The following is a 19256-nucleotide window of genomic DNA, read 5'->3' on the forward strand; positions in this document are numbered from 1 at the left end:
TATAGCCACTCTGGAAAACAGTATGGAGTTACCTCAGAACGTTAAAAATAGAACTACTCTATGATCCAGCAATTGCACTTGGATATTTACCCACAGAAGACAAAAACACTAATTCAAAGGAATACGTGCACTTCTATGTTTATAGCAGCATTATTTACAATAGCCAAGATATGGAAGCAGCCCAAGTGTCCATCAATTGATGGATGGATAAAGAAATGATATATATATATATATATATATATATATATCTCAGAATATTACTCAGCTACGAAAAAGAATGAAATCTTGCCATTTGCAATGACACAAGCAGAGCCAGAGAATACTATTTGAAGCAAAATAGGTCTGTTAAAGAAAGACAAATGACATATGATTTCACTCAGATGTGGAACTTTTATTTATTTATTTATTTATTTATTTATTTATTTATTTTTCTGATGTAAAGTTCGATGATTCATTAGTTGCGTATAACACCCAGTGCACCATGCAATACGTGCCCTCCTTACTACCCATCACCAGCCTATCCCATTCCCCCACCCCCCTCCTCTCTGAAGCCCTCAGTTTGTTTCTCAGAGTCCATATGTGGAATTTAAGAAACAAAACAAACCAGCAAATGGGGGGAAAAAATGAAGCAGAGGCAAACCAAGAACCATACTGTTAACTGTGGAGACCACACTGATGGTTACCAGAGGGAAGAGGGGTGGAGGGATGCGTGATATAGGTGATAGGGACTAAGGAGGGCACTTATGATTAGCACCAGGTGTTGTATGGAAGTGTTAAATCACTTTATTGTGCCCCAGTATCTAATATTACACTATATGATATATAAAAACTTTAAAAAAAGAATTCGTAGTATTTCTGAAAATGAATGTGAAGATAGAGATCAAAAGAGAAGGACCAACTGAATATCCACTTAAAGAGTACTTAGAATGCCAAATTCCATCTTTACCTCATCTGGGTGTGTGGTTGCCATGTTTATTCTCCCCCCAAAGATGACTGAGGTTTTATTCTCTGGAGAGGTCTCTGAACTGCAGGACAATAGGCCCATATCCTCACACTGACCCTAAACCTAACCCTGACCCTTATTCCAGCCATACATCGAGCCTACTCCAAGATCTGAGGAAAGAAAAGATTTAGTTTGTATATACAATGGTATATTACTCAGCCATGAAGAAGGAAATCTTGTCCTGTGCAAGACATGGATGGAGGTAGAGAGTATTCTTCTAATTGAAAACTTAATCCTAAACCAAACCTTATGCCTAACCCTAAACTGCTAACCACTAACCCCTAACCCTAAGCCCTCACCATGACCATAACCTTGCCCTAAACTTAACCCTCTGTAGAGGTCTCTGAACTGCAGTACAATAGGCCCACACCCTCACCACAGCCCTAACCCTAACCCTTACCCTTATTCTAGCCCTACACTGAACCCTACTCCAAGTTCCGAGGAAAGAAAATCTGTGATACACACACACACACACACACACACACACACACACACACTGGAATATTAGCCATAAAAAAGATGAAATCTTGCCATTTGCAAAGACATGGATGGAGCTAGAGAGTATAATGTTAAGTGAAATAAGTCAGTCAGAGAATACCATATGATTTCATTCATATATGGAATTTAAGAAACAAAACAAACAAAGGTAGGGAGGAAAAAAAGAGACATAAACCAAGAAACAGACTTGTAAACATAGAGAACAAACTGATGGTCACCAGAGGGGAAGTAGGTGGGGGAAGGAGGAAGTAGGTGATGGGGATTAAGAAGTGCACTTGTCGTGAGCACCGGGTGATGTATGTTAAGTGTTGGATCACTAAACTGTACACCTGAAACTACTATAACACTCTATGTTAACTAACTAGAATTAAAATAAAAACTTTTTTTTAAAAAGCCTTCAATATCTAGTATTCCATTCTCACCCTCAACCGTTTACCGTATTTAACAAATTACCCTTAATTTTACCAATTTTCCATATTACTAATATCAAAGGTTAATTATTAGTCTTTATCTTAGTTGACCTGTCAGTATTATTTACATTATCAATTACTCTCTCTTTCTTGGAACACTTTAATTATTTGGCCTCCAGGACACCTCTTTATACTTCTCCTATCTCACTGGTTATTTCTTCTTCATATCCTCTGGTGATATTTTAGCCCCCAGTTGCAAAAAACTGAAGTAACACAACACTCAATCCTTGGTCCTCTTCTTGTTTCTGTCCACACTCATTCCTTAGCTGTTATCATCCAGTCTCATGGCTTTAAATGCTTTCTGTATATAGAAGGCTGTCAAATTAGTATCTATAGCTGAAGACCCCTCTCCCGAACTTCAGAATAATATACCCCACTGCCTACTCAATGTCTCCACTTGTATGTTCAATAGATGTTTTTTATTTAACATGTCCCTCAACAAAAATAAACTGATTCTCCTGCAATTTTCTCCATTATAATAAACTCATACCCCAAATTTAATCCACCAGCAAATCTGTTCATATTTCCTTTTAAATATTTCTAGAGTATCACCATATATCCTCATTCCCACTGGTAACACCCTGCTCTAAGCCACAATCATCTCATTTCCATCACTGTAATAACCTGCTAACTGGTCTCCCTACTTATACTCTTGTTCCCTCTAGCCTATTGCCTACACAACCCCCAAAGTGAGACTGTTAAAATATAAGTCAGATTATGTCAGTCTTCTGCTAGTAACCATACAATGGTTTTCCATATGTCTCATAATGAAAGCCAAAATACAATGATTTACAAAATCCTATAAAACTGGGCCTGCTCTTATTGCTTTCATTTCAACTTCTATCACTCTTTATTCAGTGTGCTGAAGCCACACTGGTCTCCTTACTATTAATCAAAAACCCTTAGACACTCCTTTTGCTTAGAACATTCTATCTTCTTGGCTCACCTTATCACTTTCTTTAATTCCTGGCTCAAATATTACCTTATCAGAGGCCTATTCTGGCCATTCCATCTTCAGTAGCATACACAACATGTTCACATACTCACAGACGCACATACATATGCCCCTGTCATTTGCTGTCTCCCTTACTCTGCTAGATATCACTACCTGCTACCTGAATCACATGCTTTATAAAAATATATTTATCTATTCTTTTCAGGTGGGGGAGGAGCGGAAGGAGAGAGAAACTTAAGTGGAGCCCAACAACGCAGGGCTCAATCTCACCACCCTGAGATCATGACCTGAGCCAAAATCAAGAGTCAGACACTTAGCTGACTGTGCTACCCAGGATCCCCCTGAATCATAAAAGTCTCTAGACTTTCACTGACATATAAGCTCTATAATAAAGGAACTTTGTTTTACTTGCTGCTGTATCTCCTATCTCCAGTGTCTAAAAGAGTAGTTGGCACATAGTAGCCACTCAATAAATATTTGCTAATGCTTAGACAAACCTATATGGATTATATTATTTACAAATAAGAACCCTGATTACTTCCTTTCTTTGAATAGGAGCTTATTTTTATTTTGTGAATGTGAATTATTTAATGATGTATTCTGAGGGTGATGAATCTTTTTGTAAATACTATTTAAGTATATTTATAGTTCTTTTCTGCTTTCTCCATTTACTAATTCCTTGGGCATTAGTTACTATGTTGGTTGAGTCTGGTGATTTCCTTTGATGTTTTTACTTCTCAGTAAATATTTGGTGAATCTTGGTTGCCTGTTTATATTTATAAAAGAAGACCTAGATTAAAAAGTGTTTGTAGCTGGAATTCATATTCTCTACAGATGTGAAAATCTTTGTTCCCTTGGCAGTTAATTCTGAATCTGATTGCTATATCTCTAGTTCATTGTACATTGGAGCAGGGTGGGGGGGGTGGAAACCAGGAAGTTTCCCATTTGTGGTAGATGATTAGCTTCTAATCAGTCATGTGATTCCATGTAGCAGACATTCCATGAAGTACTGCCCTGCTCGTCAGCCCTAATGCCTGTGTGTACGTTAAATACAACTTGGTGGCCATGATTAAGGATACCCTACACTGTGTCAGACTTCTTCATTTAAAAAAGTTTTCATCCTGAAGTGAACACCAGTGACAGAGGAGGGCAAATCATGTAACTATTCCTTGGTTTTTCAATTAAATATACCATCTGTCATGTTATAGCCCATTCCCTTCTCATTTTTGCTACCTCTGACCTAAGGTTTTTCAGGATTCTGGAAAAATTACTTTTTGGAGGGGTCTCTTTTTTGCCTGTGTGGCCATACCACTTCCTGAACTCTATTTCTGGTGATTACCTAACTGAAAAAATGATGCTTGATACAACCCACCACCAGGCAAACATATTTTCCCTTACACATATGATTAGCCAAGATTTCATAATTAAACTACTTCAAACATGATTTATAAATGGCAATTGGTTTCATTGATAGGCTTGGCATAACCAAATATTTATGTATCCTTAATCATGGCCACCAAGTTGTATTTAACATACACACATTTGGTGCTTACCAGTGGCAGGGATGCTTGAATCAGCATGTCACTTGAACTATACTGAAAGGATTAGGTTGCCAAATGTAATTCTCAGGCTTTTTTTTTTTTTGAAGATTTTATTTATTTATTCAACAGAGTTAGAGACAGCCAGCGAGAGAGGGAACACAAGCAGGGGGAGTGGGAGAGGAAGAAGCAGGCTCATAGTGGAAGAGCCTGATGTGGGGCTCGATCCCATAACGCTGGGATCACGCCCTGAGCCAAAGGCAGACGCTTAACCGCTGTGTCACCCAGGCGCCCCTCTCAGGCTTTCTTATTCAGCTTGTGTTTCACAGACCAATACCAGTCCTAAAACTGTTGCCAATCCCTGATATATATGATAAATATACAAATCATACAAGTATAAGTATACTAATCAAATATGCTAATGAGAAGTAAGTATTTAGAAAGTTTTAGAGCATTTTGACATTGATGCTACATCCAAGTGCATGATTTCCTATTTTACAAAAGTCTATGGTTGATTGGAATAATAATTTTTTCAAAAGGTCCACCACAACGAGTTGAGAAGCCCTGTTTTAGAGTGTCTCAAGCCCTGTTTAGAGTGTGGTGGCATAGTTTCCCTTCTTGTATTACCTTTTTTCTTACTCAGGGTTGGCCTTTATGCCAAGGGACCTGGCTGACTTTCAGGCAGTTGTTTCCACATAGTATAATAGCTATAGCCAGTGAACTGAAAGTGCATTTCCTGCCACCATACTGTAAAATTATTATTAATGTAATAAGAGAATGCACTTCTGGTTTTGGCACTGATATTTGGGATGCTGCATCAGGGCTGGTAGCTTTAAAGAGTAGACAATATTTTGGAATATGGATTAATGGAGATAGAACCACTATGATTACTTCCTGTTAAAATATACCGTATTTGATCCATTTAGAGATAAATGTACAACATTTTGATAGTACAACATTTTAAATGAAAATAGGGAAATCTTATATTAGAGTATAAACCTTTCCTCAAAGAAAATTTAGGGAAGTGGGTCTTATGGGTGGGGGAATGGGATGGACTGGTGATGGGTAGTAAGGAGGGCACGTATTGCATGGTGCACTGGGTGTTATATGCAATTAATGAATCATGGAACTTTACATCAGAAACCAGGGATGTACTGTATGGCGACTAACATAATATAATAAAAAAAATTTTTTAAAAAAAGAAATATTTTTCTAGGGGCACCTAGGTGCCTCAGTCGTTAAGTGTCTGCCTTCAGTTCAGGGCGTGATCCCAGGGTCCCAGGATCAAGCCCCACGTCGGGCTCCTCCGCTGGAAGCCTGCTTCTTCCTCTCCCACTCCCCCTGTTTGTGTTCCCTCTCTCGCTGGCTGTCTTTCTCTCTGTCAAATAAACAAATAAAATCTTGAAGAAAAAAGAAATATTTTTCTAACAATTGATAAAGTAGTCTTCCTTATCAGGTAAGTACTCAATTAGAGACTGATTTACAAACTATCATTGATTCTGTAATAATGAATCTTGTAATGAGCTGAAAATTAGATTAAGCTCTAGGGCCCATTTCAAAGCAAGATTCTGTAATTATGCACTGGAGTAATTTAGGCATCTAAGGAAAGAAAATTAATTCTGAATGAGGAGCCATTAAATGTGAGGACTTGTGATTTCCCTTTAATTTAGAGAAAAATTCTGTTATGCTTCAGAAAGGATGCAATGCTGTGGGAATTTAAGGGCTAAAAATTTGCTTGGAGATATATATGGTCCCAGATCCACAGTTTGGAGCAAAGAGGAGACAATGAAGAATCCAAAGGAGTAAATGAAAAATAAGCAAAAATACAGAAATACAGTATCTGGAAACTTTGTGTGTAAAGTGAACATTTCCAGTAGCCTTCTTACAAAATTCTGACCATTCAATCAACCATCCTTCAAAAACCATTCGCATGCTTCTACTCTAGCATTAGTTGCAGATTCTGCAAGAGTTCATTCATTGAGGTTATACAGCAGTCCATTATAGATCAACCAGGTTAGTCCTTCCAGAACGTGAGGTCACCCTAGTGAAGAAAGACTAATGCAGATGTGCAGTTATTTATTAATGTTAGAGAATGTAATACTCCAAACACAACAGGGTAAAGTAGAGTGAAAAGTAACTGGTCACTATTGGAACCATCTTAAGGCTTGACAAATACATAAGTAAAAATGTTTTTCTCCTCTGTAACATTATAAATTGAAGATTAACAGATATCCAAGTTATTATTGGAGATATGAAATCCTAGAGAAGAGAAATGTTAATTTAAGATGAGGAGATTTTCCAATTGTTTATAAAGACTTTGTACTGTCTTTTGTTCATTAAAATGAAAGAAATGTAATAAAAATATTAGAAACAATATTAGAACAATATTAAAAGAAATATTAGAAACATATTGCTATTGAAGCTCTTCTCTACTGAAATAATTTCTTAAAATCAAACCAATAGGAAGAATTTAATGTCAACTTCCCCATAGTGTTTAAACCGGTTCATTTCTATAAATTATTTTTGACCAAATGTCTCAGAAACAAATCAATGTAAAATATTATTAATATATTTGCTTACAGGTATGAAAGTAATGTGAAATGCTTTTTGAAGAGAAGAATTTTGTTCTGAGCCAATTCAGACTGCTGCAAATATCTTGGATACAAGACTGAAAGGCAGAAATGTAAATAATGATAGCACTGCTGCTGCTGCCCTAGATTGAATTACAAAACAAGCAGCACATTTAGAAATTTATGCTGGAAAAGTCCTTTCAAATGTGTCTGAATACAGAACAGTTACAGTGTTTGTGCAGTCATGCAGTTTGGACTTGTGCCAAGTGTAACGCTCTTATTCCTGGTCCCACCCTCCTGATGAGGAATCTGAAGGCCAGGTTACAATTCAAGGTCTCTATGGCTGGCTCAAATTCCTACCCAGTGTTTCAGAGCCTTCAGCCCTACTAAATTTGCTAGTGAAAATAATTTTAATAACCTTTGGACTTACTATGTACCAAGCATTATGCAAGGTTAATTACATATTTTATCTCGATTAAGCTTCACGACAAACTTATGAGGTAAACACTCATATTCAGATGGGGAAATCGATGGTTTTTTTTAATGTTATGTTATTCACCATACAGTACATCATTAGTTTTTGATGTAGTGTTCCATGATTCATTGTAGTAAGGTCTCCCAAGCCTGAACATTTAGCTGCTGCTCTCACAGGTGATCCCAGCTGAGTGGAAGTTTTTGTTATTCCTGTTGATTGCTTACGGCCACACCTTTATTTTCTTAAGATTTTATTTAAATTCAAATTAGTTAACATTTAGTGTATTATTAGTTTCGGGGTAGAATTTAGTGATTCATCTGTTGCATACAACACCCAGTGCTCATTCCATCAAGTGCCCTCCTTAATGCCCATCACCCAGTTACTCCACAGCTCCACCCCCTCCCCTCCAGCAACCTTCAGTTTATTCCCTATAGTTAAGAGTCTCTTATGATTCGCCTCCCTCTCTGATTTCATCTTATTTTATTTTTCCTTCCCTTTCCCTATGTTCATCAGTTTTGCTTCTTAAATTCCACATATGATTGAAATCATACGGTATTTGTCTTTCTCTAACTGACTTGTTTCACTTATAGCATAATATAGCCACACCTTTAAAAAGTTGTCAGTGGCTCTCAATAGCTATGCTTCATGATGGTCCTTGTACAAGCCCCAAGTCTTATGGGTTCCTCAGTAGTGACATAACATTACAACAGGGTCTCTGATGCACCCTTACTGACAGAAACAGTTAAGTAATAGGTGAAAGACCCTTACCACTCTCCAAGTAAACCAATCTATGGAACACCAAGTAGCTTATCCTTTCTAATTGCCTATTCTTTGATTTAAACAAAATTTAGGGAATTAAAGTTGGTATTGGATGAGGTGTGTTTCTCCAGCTTAGAGAAAGGTGGTGTTCTCTAGAGCTCTTCCTGAGACTGGAATTGCATTGGATCTCTCTGTTCTCCATAAGAAATGTTTGAGTGATGGCAAGACACTAGGAATTGAAAGGTGTTTCTATGTTCCTTAGACATGAATTCAGACATTATTGGAAGTTAGAAAAGGAGTCTTGCAGTCAGTACTTTACCATTCTAGTCTTCCTTGATCCCATGTTTTCCTAGAATATAATTTGATCAGATGAACATCAGAAAGAGCCCCCAAGACCCAATCCACTGAATTGAGGTAGGCTGAAAATCCAGGCATTACCTGGGAAGGCTGCTATGAAACAATCCACAATTGAATGGCCCAGGCCAAGCTAAAGGAGTCCATTGCTAAGAGTGGTGCAGAAGGTTTCTGTGGAAGACTTTGTTTCCCTCTAAAATGTGAGCAATGGCTGTGTGAAGCTGTGGCTCTGTCTCTCTGACTTTAATGTTCCGGGTCTGTGCTCACGTCGGACTTTTTTCTTCTGTTTGTTTGGTGTGTGTGTGCATGTGTGTGTGTGCATGTGTGTGTGTGTGTGTGGCTAATTCTCTCTGTGGGATTAGTGTTCTGTACAACGTGACACCGAGAGAAACATTTTAAAATGCATTTGCTAGGAAAAGTCCCTTCCCCTTGGAATCTGAAGTGAAACCAACACCACACTTCGCAGAGATATAGATGGAAGGAATGTTGAAGGGAAATGTCACCCCAATTGCCCCAGGAAGCAGGAGCCCTTTGGTTGCTGATTAACCACTTCTTGCCCCCATTACTGTGACAGGTTGGCTTCTTTCACACAAATTAACTTAGATCTTCCAGAAAATATTGTGCCTGACCTTGCAAGAGAACATTATTATGATAAGATGTTACTTGCTCATGCTGTTCTTATTTCTCCAACACTCTTGCTTATTCATAGCATTTGGCTGGAATTTTTACAGTAGGAATGCACACACACACACACACACACACAAAACCAGAGTTTCAGAATTGCCTTGAATTATGCTTTTTGAATATTCAAACAATTTTCCCAGACCCCCACCTGGTTAATAGGTGGGTTTACCTCCGAAGTCCCAGAGTGGCAAGATGCCTTGAGTGTTAGGCTCTCTTCTCTCTTTCTTTTCCTCTCTGAATCCCTCTCTTGCCAAAATCACTGGGTTACACTAAATTGCATGCCTTGCTGTGTTGCATTATTTCTGTGGGCAGTCCAGCTCCCAAGAAGAGAAGAGAAAATTGGGCTATGCAAACACACATTTTTCTTAATGTAATATAACTATACAAAACATATAATATAAATTGAAGCATGAAATATTTGTCCTTTTGTGTCTGGCTTATTTTATTTAGCATAATGCTTTCAAGGTTCGTACATATTGTAACATGTGTCAGAATTTCATTCCTTTCTAAAGCTGAATAATATGCTATTGTATGGACAGACCACATTTTCTTCATCCACTCATCTGTTCATAGATATTTAAGTTGTCCTCCACTTTTGGATACTGTAAAATAGGAATCCTATGAAATTTGGTATACAAGTCTTTGCTTGAAAACCTGTTTTCACTTCTTTTGTGTATATAGTTAGGAGTGCAATTGCCATGTCATATGGTAATTCTATGTTTAACGTTTTGAGGAATTGTCAAACTGTTTTTCACAGTGGCTGAACTATTTTACATTCCCACCAGTAATGTACAAGGGTTCCAATTTCTCCACAGCCTCACCACTTGTTATTTTCCATTAAAAATTTTATTATGGCCATCCTTGTCAGTGTAAAATGGTATCTCATTGTGGTTTTGATTTGCATTTCCCTGATATAAGAATGAGTGCGAATCAAAGAAAAGATAGGTATGTTTTTGTTTTCCTTTCACATAAGATACACCAGAATAGATCTATGAGATAAGGTACTATTATTGCTTTTATAAATAAGGAAATTGAGACTTAGAGAGCTAAAATTATTTACCCAAGGTCACACAAATAGGTGATAAAGTCATGTCACCCATGCAGTTTGACCTCAGAGTTTGTATGCTTAACCACAATGCCACAATGACACTCTGAAACTTAACTAAAAGGTCCCTAGGAACAGACACCATGTGTCTTCTACACTTGTTCCACCTCTCTCACGAACTAGACAATATTGGACTTTGTACACAAGAAGAACTCTAGAAATATTTGTTAACCAATCATGGAAATACTAAAAGCCTTGCTGAAGGGCTCAGAATTATTGAAACGGAGACTGTATGAATAGAGTAATTGTAACTAGAAAGAGTTTTATTAATACCTCCTGATGCAGCTGTTCTGATCTGAGTGCTTCTTATCTGTTATCTCCCTGGGAGCTATGGGTTTTTTTTCTTCAGGACCTGCGTTTTTCTGTGTACTGTGTAAATAAAAGAGGAATTAAAAAACCCCATCTTGTGGGAAGACATTCTTCCTGCTTAAAGTTCAAACTTAAAACCAGTCTTGCACTTTGCTCTAGCTTGTATGATAGGAAAAAGAATTAAAATAAAAGTACTTACAACTTACGCTCCACACATACACTTAAGAGAATTCTGCCCTTGCACAATCTGTTCCTGGACTTTGTTCCAAAGATCAGGATAATGGTTAAGAGAGAGAAATGAAACAAGCCAGGATTTGTTTGATTTATATTGGAAAGAGTAGACAATTACTAAAAGAAGAAAAAATTAACTTGGGATAGATATCAGTGTTTTAGGTAATTTTGAGAGAGATAGAGATTGGAGTATCTACTATGCCATGATGAGTGGGGATTTCAGGAAGTAAATGGGTGAAAATTATTTTTTAAAGATAGTTTTCTGTGTGTCGTGAAAGGCATATTAAGAGACAAAAAAGTAATTTTTTTTTACTTTCTTTTTGGATTTTAGACAAGTGTTTATTTGAACATGACACCATGCTGAGATTGCCATGAGGTGGATTGATTTTTTATAGGTTACATTTGGAAGATAAGATCTAATTTTAACAAGGATATGGGGAAATGATGGAGGTATAAATTGGTACAGCTACTTTGGAGTATAATCTGGCAGTTGTAGTAAAGTTCAAAATGTTAATCTATGACACATCAATTTTATTTCTTCCCCAGAGAAAAACATACATGTGCATTAGGAGACATATACAAGAATATTTTCTACAACACTACAAAAATTTGAAAACAGCCTGAATGTCCAATAACAGAGAAATAGTTAAATAAAAATTGTATATCGAATGGAATGCGACACTCACAATAGATTAATTAAAGCTATATGTATCAATATGAATATATCTTTAAGATATAACGTTGACTGAAAAAAGCAAGCTACAGAATGACACACACCATATGATAACGTTTATGTAGGAAACATGCAAAAATAATACTGTATATTTACATATATTTTTATAAGTACATACATGTGTGCATAAAATAAAAAAGAACTATGAAATGGCACATACTAAACTTATAGCAGTAGTGACTTCTGGGGTGGAGGATAAGTGAATGTAATCAGAAATAGTGACCAAAAGGGATTTTAGACTTATATGTTCTTTTTTTTTAAGTCAGTATACTTTTAATATAATACTACCCTTAGTGACACCTTATATTTCTATATCACATTACAGCTTTACAAATTGCTTGCATTTATATTATCTCACAATCTTCATAACAACCCTCTTAAGTAAGCAGAACAACAAAAATGACTGCAGTTTTATAGAGAGGGAAAATGAAGCTAAAAGAGATTAAATGACTTGCCTAAAATCCTACAGTTAAGAAGGGCAGATATAAGAACCCAAATCTCATGTCTCCTGGCCCCACGAGATCCCACCCCACCACAGGTGTCTCCAGACCTGACATTCTTACAAGTTGCTATTATTTGAAGCATATTTGGACTTGTCTTTATTGCCTTACGTGACAGGTAGGAAATACACAAGAAAATAGTCTTACTGTTCTAAAGATACATCTTATGTTTGACCTAAAATTATATGTCTCATGTGCTTTATTCATAAGTTTAAGACTCTGATGATGCATAACTGTTTTTAAAAATCAAATTGACCTTCAGAAGAGAAATAATCCAAAATCTACCTCAGATTGTGGTGATATTTTAAAAGAGGAGTTATACATTTTTTGATGCTAAAGTGTTTGCATTGATCAATGCAGTTTTTTGTTTACTTCTCTTTATGACCAAAATAATTTGAAGCAGTTACAGTTAGAACACAGTAGTTTGTCTTGAGAAAAAAATAATACGTGTCACAACTGAGGATTGAATTCAAAGTTTTTGTTATTAATTTTCTTAAGTGTTTCTTCACAATCTAGGAAAGTACTCTTTTAAAACTTATTTTGAAATAGGAAGCTACAAAAATAGTCTATAAAATTTTGTGAACCCATCTCCTAGCTTTCCTTAATGGTGACATCTTATATAATTTAGTATATCAAAACCAGGAATTTGACATTTGTAAACTACTGTTAGACCACAGATTTTATTCAGCTTTCACCATTTTAAAATCTGCACCTATGTGTGTGTGTATGTGTGTGTGCGCATGTGTGTCTTGGTCTATGCAATTTAATTCCATGCATAGTTTTTTGGAACCATCACCACAATTAAGATACAGAGCTGTTGCATCACCATAGAGGAACTCCTTTGTGCTGCCTATTTGTATTCTCACTCACCCCTTCCCACACCCCAGCTCCATCCCTGTCCCCTGGCAACCACTAATCAGTTCTTCTTTATTTCTGTAGTTTAGTCATTTTGAGAAAGTTATATAAATGGAACCATACAGTATGTAACATTTTGGAATTGCCTGTTTTCATTAAGCATAATACCCTTGAAGTGTATCTAGGTTGTTGCATGTATCAATGGTCCATTCATCTTTATTGCTGAGTAGTATTCTATAGTATGGATATAAAATAGTTTGCTCAACCATTCACCTATTGAACAGCATTTGAGTTGTTGCCAGTATTTTTCTATTTTTATTTATTATTATTAACATTCATGTACAGGTTTTTATATGAATATAAGTATTCATTTCTTTGGATAAATGTCCAGGAGTGTAAATGCTTGGTTTTATAGTAATTGAATGTTTATAAAAAACTGAAACAATGTTTTTCATAGAGCCTTTACTATTTGACATTCACACCAGGAATGTATTAGACATCCAGTGTCTGTGTATCATCACTAGCATCAGGTATTATCACTATTTTTCATTTGACTATTATAATAGTTCTGTGATGATATTGCACTGTGGTCTGAATTTGCATTGCCCTTACAGCTAATAATATTGAACCTCTTTTCATGTGGTTATTTGTCATCTGTATATTATTCATCCTCTTTGATAAAATGTCTGTTCATGTCTTTTAACCATTTTTCAATTGGATTAACTGTTTTTACTGTTGAGTTGTGGGCACACTTTATATATTGTAGATACAGGTCTTTTGTCAGATATGTGGTTTGCAAATATTTTCTTCCAATCTGCACCCTGCGTTTTCCTCTTAATATTATTTTTACAATGCAAAAGTTTTTAATTTTGATGAGGTCCAATTTTTATCCATTTTTTCTTTTATGGATTATGCTTTTTGCTATCATGTCTGAGAATACTTTGTCTCTGGGTCCCAAAGATTTTATCCTATATTAACCTCCTAAAACTTTCACAGTCTTATATTTTATTTATAAGCCCTTGACATATTTTGAATTAATTTTTGTATAAGGTGTAAGGATAGTTTACAAATTACTTGGATAATTCAAATTGAATTAAAAAATAAAATCAGAGGTGGCAATAATATAGGGTTAAACACATCCTATATTTCCCTACTCCAATTCATTCTCCATTTTCAAGGTAGAATCTTCCTTTTTTTAAGTTTTTATTTGTTTTCTTTCTTAAATTCTACATGAGTGAAATCATATGGTATTTGTCTTTCTCTGACTGACTTATTTCACTTAGTGTAATACTCTCTAGCTTCACCCACATCTTGTAAATGGCAAGATTTCATTCTCTTTGATGGCTGAATAATATGTACTCCCAATAGTTTATTTTAGCTTTTGCTTTCCTTGGCTCAGTAGACATATCTAGAAAGAAGTTGCTATGGCCAATGTCAAAAAGGTTACTGCCTAGGTTCTCCTCTAGAATTTTAATGGTTTTCTCTCTCACATTATGTCTTTAATCCATTTTGAATGTATTTTTGTGTACAGTGTAACAAAGTGGTCCAGTTTCATTCTTTTGCATGTGGCTGTCCAGTTTTCCCAACACCATTTGTTGAAGAGACTGTCTTTTTTCCATTGGATAGTTTTTCCTGCTTTGTTGAAGATTAACTGACCATACAGTTCTGTGTTTATTTCTGGGTTTTCTATTCTGTTCCATTGATCTATGTGCCTATTTTTGTGCCAGTACTATACTGTCTTGATCACCACAACTTTGTAATATAACTTGAAGTCCAAAATCATGATGCCTCCGGTTTTGCTTTTCTTTTTCAAGGTTGTTTTGGATATTTGGGTCTTTTATGGTTCCATATAAATTTTAGGATGGTTTGTTCTAGCTCTGTGAAAAATGCTGTTGGTATTTTGATAGAGATTGCATTAAATGTGTAGATTGCTTTGGGTAATATAAACATTTTAACAATATCTGTTCTTCTAATCCATGAGCATGGATTGTCTTTCCATTTCTATCCTTCATCTTCAGTTTCTTTCATCAATGTTTTATAGTTTTCAGATTACAGGTCTTTCGCCTCTTTGGTTATGTTTATTCTTAGGTATCTTATTATTTTTGGTGTAATTGTAAAAGGGATTAATTCCTTGATTTCTCTTTCTGCTGCTTCATGATTGGTATATAGAGATGCAACATATTTCTGTACATTGATTTTTGTATCTTGCAACTTTACTGAATTTGTATATCAGTTCTAGCAGTTTTTTGGTAGAGTCTTTCTGGCTTTCTATATATAGTATCATGTCATCTGCAAATAGTGGAAGCTTGACTTCTTCCTTGCTGATTTGGATGCCTTTTATTTTGTTGTTGTTGTTGTTGTTGTCTGATTGCTGTAACTAAGACTTCAGTAGAGAGTCTTTCTAATATACAGTTACAATCATGTCACTCACCAGCTTAAATTTTTTCAATGGTTCTTTACTTATCTTAGGATAAATTCCAAACTCCTTAATATGAGCAAAAGTCTTCACATAATTTGGGCCTTCTCCAGTCTCATTTTGCCACCCTGCCCTCTAGTCCCAAATCACACTGCACAATCCAGCTACAGTGAAATTCTTCAAGTTCCTAAAAATGCATTGCTAACTATCACCTCCCGTTCTTCAAACATGTTTGAAACACTTTTTAATTCCCCTTTTCCTGGTTAGCTTCTATTCATCCTTTAGGTCTCAGTTTGGTCATAATTTCTTCCAATACAGTCTTCCCTGACTCCTTAGTCTGTATTATCTGTCCTTCCTATGTTCTTACATAAAACTCTATATGATCCTTATTACGGCACTTTTCATATTGTGTTATAGTTGTCTAATTGTCTGCATCTTACCTCCAGATTGTCTCACGAGATCAAAGATTGTTTCTGTTTTGTTCATCATTGTCATAGGTAACTAACACATTGCCTGAATCATATTGATTTCAACAAGTATTTGTTGAATGAATAAATAAGAACATAGAATAATATAATTAATTAACAATGTTGAACAAATTTAGCATGTTGTTAGAAGGTATTTTTAAAGAGCTACAGAAAAGTTATAAAATTTATTGTATAATGTGCTATGAAGCAAACTCAAAAATTTTAAAAATAGAACTTAAAGGACAAGTTCTCTGACCACAATTTAATTAAAATAAAAGTTAAGTAAAAAACAAAATGGAAACACCTGGAAATTTTTAAACTTCACTTTAAATATGTTGGGCAGATACAATTCTTTAAACATAATTATATTACAGAAATCATAAAAATTAAACAAAAAACTTCTGGTTTCTGGACTGACATGTAAAGAGGTTGGAAGTCACATTCTTGTTCTCACAACAAGAAAAAATGCTGAAAACTGAAAATCAACAACTCTTCTTAGATCCATCAGAGAATTAAAGTAACAGGACAAGCTATATCCACAAAAACTGGAAAGGCAGAGAAGACAGGTGGATATAGGGAATCATAGCTTAGTGGGAACAGAAACTGCACTGAAGCCAGTATGGGATAGAAACACAAGGTAATTGGCTGATTGTTGGAGACTAAACATGGATTAGTTTGAGAGATTAAAAAGTTCTAGAGATCCAGCCTTAGGGGAGTCTCCACACTTTCAAGAGTGTTACCCTTGGGAATCCCACCATGGTAAAGATAAGAGAAAAATCCACTCGTGTTTCCATCAGAGGGAGGGGGAAAACTAACCATTTGAAATAGACCCAGAGTGTTCTATTTTCCTTAACAAAGCTCTGTGCTTAAGAGAAACTATCAAAACTACAATGAGATATCACCTCATACCTGTCAGAATGGCTGAAATCAACACACATGAAATAACAGGTGTTGGTGAGGATGTGGGAAAGGGAAAGCATTTTGGGTGGAAATGCAAACTGGTGCAGCCACTCTGGAAAGTAGTATGGAGGTTCCTCAAAAAGTTAAGAATACAACTACCCTACAATCCAGCAATTGCACTACTAGGTATTTACCCAAAGAATACAAAAATGCCAATTCAAAGAGATACAAGCACCCTGATGTTTTTAGCACCATTATCAACAATAGCCAGATTATGGAAATAGCCCAAGTGTCCATGGACTGATGAATGAATAAAGAAGATGTAGTATATGTACACAATGGAATGTTACTCGACCATCAAAAGAATGAAATCTTGCCATTTACAATGATGTGGATGAAGCTAGAGAGTATAATGCTAACTGAAATAAGTCAGTCAGAGAAAGACAAATACTATATGATTGCACTCATATGTGCAATTTAAGGAACAAAATAAATGAACAAAAGGAAAATATATAGAGAGTCAAACCAAGAAACAGATTCCTTAACTATAGAGAACAAACTGATTGTTACCAGAGGGGAGATGGGTGGGGATATGGGTTGAAATAGGTGATGGGGATTTAGGAGTGCACTTGTTGTGATGAGCACCAGATGTTGTATGGAAGTGTTGAGTCACTATATTGTACACCTGAAACTAACATTACACTGTATGTTAACCTAATTGGAATTCAAATAAAAATTTTAAAAAAGAGATGCAACTTTACCAGAGCCTAACCAGTGTGGATTTTACCAAAGTCTAAATGATTTAAGGAAAGGGAAATACTAAACTCCAGAATTTTCTATTCTTCCTGGTGGGGGAAGATAAATACCCCATTGTACCCTGAAGCACTTGTGAAGGCCACAGCCCAGAAGCACATACTCACTAAAAGATTGAGATAGGAGATTTCTAACATAACTACATTTGCACGTTATTATTTTCAATACACTGTTCAATTCAACTTGCCAGTATTTTATTTATTTATAATTTTAATGCATAAATCCATAGGTAAATTAGATTTATAATAACCTTTTTGGTGATACATTTCTTGGTGTTCTGTGTTAATGTTTTGTTAGCTTCATAATTTTTAATTTTTATTTTTTATTTTCCTGTGTTCTGAGATAATTTCTATAGGCTTTGAATTAACTGCCTCCTTGACATTTTCTAAAAATTATCCAAAAGTTTGTAGGGCTCAGGTCCCCTTTTTCTTTGTTGGTTATTGGTCTATGCATTTTTATATGTCTTTACTTAATTTAGATAATTTATATTCTTACAAAAGATTGTCCCTTTGAGATTTTCAGAAGTATATATTTTTATGTTATAATTTTCCTTCTGTATCTACTATATTATCCTTCTTTCCAATTAAATGGAATTACTGATAATAACCAATAATTGTTTTACATTGACTATATTTGCCTGAGATTTGTCTATTTCATTGCCTTTTTTCTAAGATCACCTTCTTGGAATTATTTGTAAAACAATTCTTCTGTTTTATAATTTACCTATTTTCCCTTTTTATTTGTCATTTTCTTCTTTTTGCTCTATTATGTCCTTTTTATAAACTTTTGAGTTGACTTTTACATTTTGACTTTACATTTGGATAGAGCTTTCATAGTTTTTCATGAACTTAATTTAGTTTAATCTTTAAATACTTTATTAGACTCTAGTTTTTAAAGCAGTTGTAGAATTATAGAAAAAATGTACAGAAAGTACAGAGAATTCTCATTTTCTCCACACACATACAGAGAAAGAGAGATAGAAACAGAGAGTCTCTCCTAGTATTAACATTTTGCATTAGTGTGGTACATTTGTTGTAATTGATGAACAAATTCTGATATATTATTTTTAACTAAAGTCCACAGTTTACATTAGGGTTCCCTCTTTGTGCTGTACACTTCTGGGTTTTGACAAATGCATAATGTCATGTACCCACCATTACAGTATCATACAGAATAGTTTCATTGCCCTAAAAAAAAACCTGTGACCCCCAATTCATCCGTTTTCCATCTTCCTGAACCCCTGGCAACCATTGATCTTTTCACTATTTTCATAGTTTTGTCTTTTTCCCAGAACATCATGTACTGTATTATACTCCATATAGTATGGATTCATACAGTATGTAGCTTTTTCAGACAGACTTCTATCACTTAATAATATGCATCTAAGGTTCCTCCATGTCTTTTCATGGATTTATATTCATTTCTTTCTATCACTCCATTGTCTGGATATACCACAGTTTACTAACCATTCATCTATTGAAGGACATCTTAGTAGCTTCCAATTTTTGGCAATTATGCATAAAGCTGCTATAAACATTTGTGTGCAGGTTTTTGTGTGGATATAAGTTTTTAAATCCTTTGGGTAAATATGAAGGACACAATTACTGGATCATATGGAGAG

This window comes from Ursus maritimus, assembly GCF_017311325.1.
Source record: "Ursus maritimus isolate PB19 chromosome X unlocalized genomic scaffold, ASM1731132v1 scaffold_X1, whole genome shotgun sequence".
NCBI classification, from domain to species: Eukaryota; Metazoa; Chordata; class Mammalia; order Carnivora; family Ursidae; genus Ursus; species Ursus maritimus.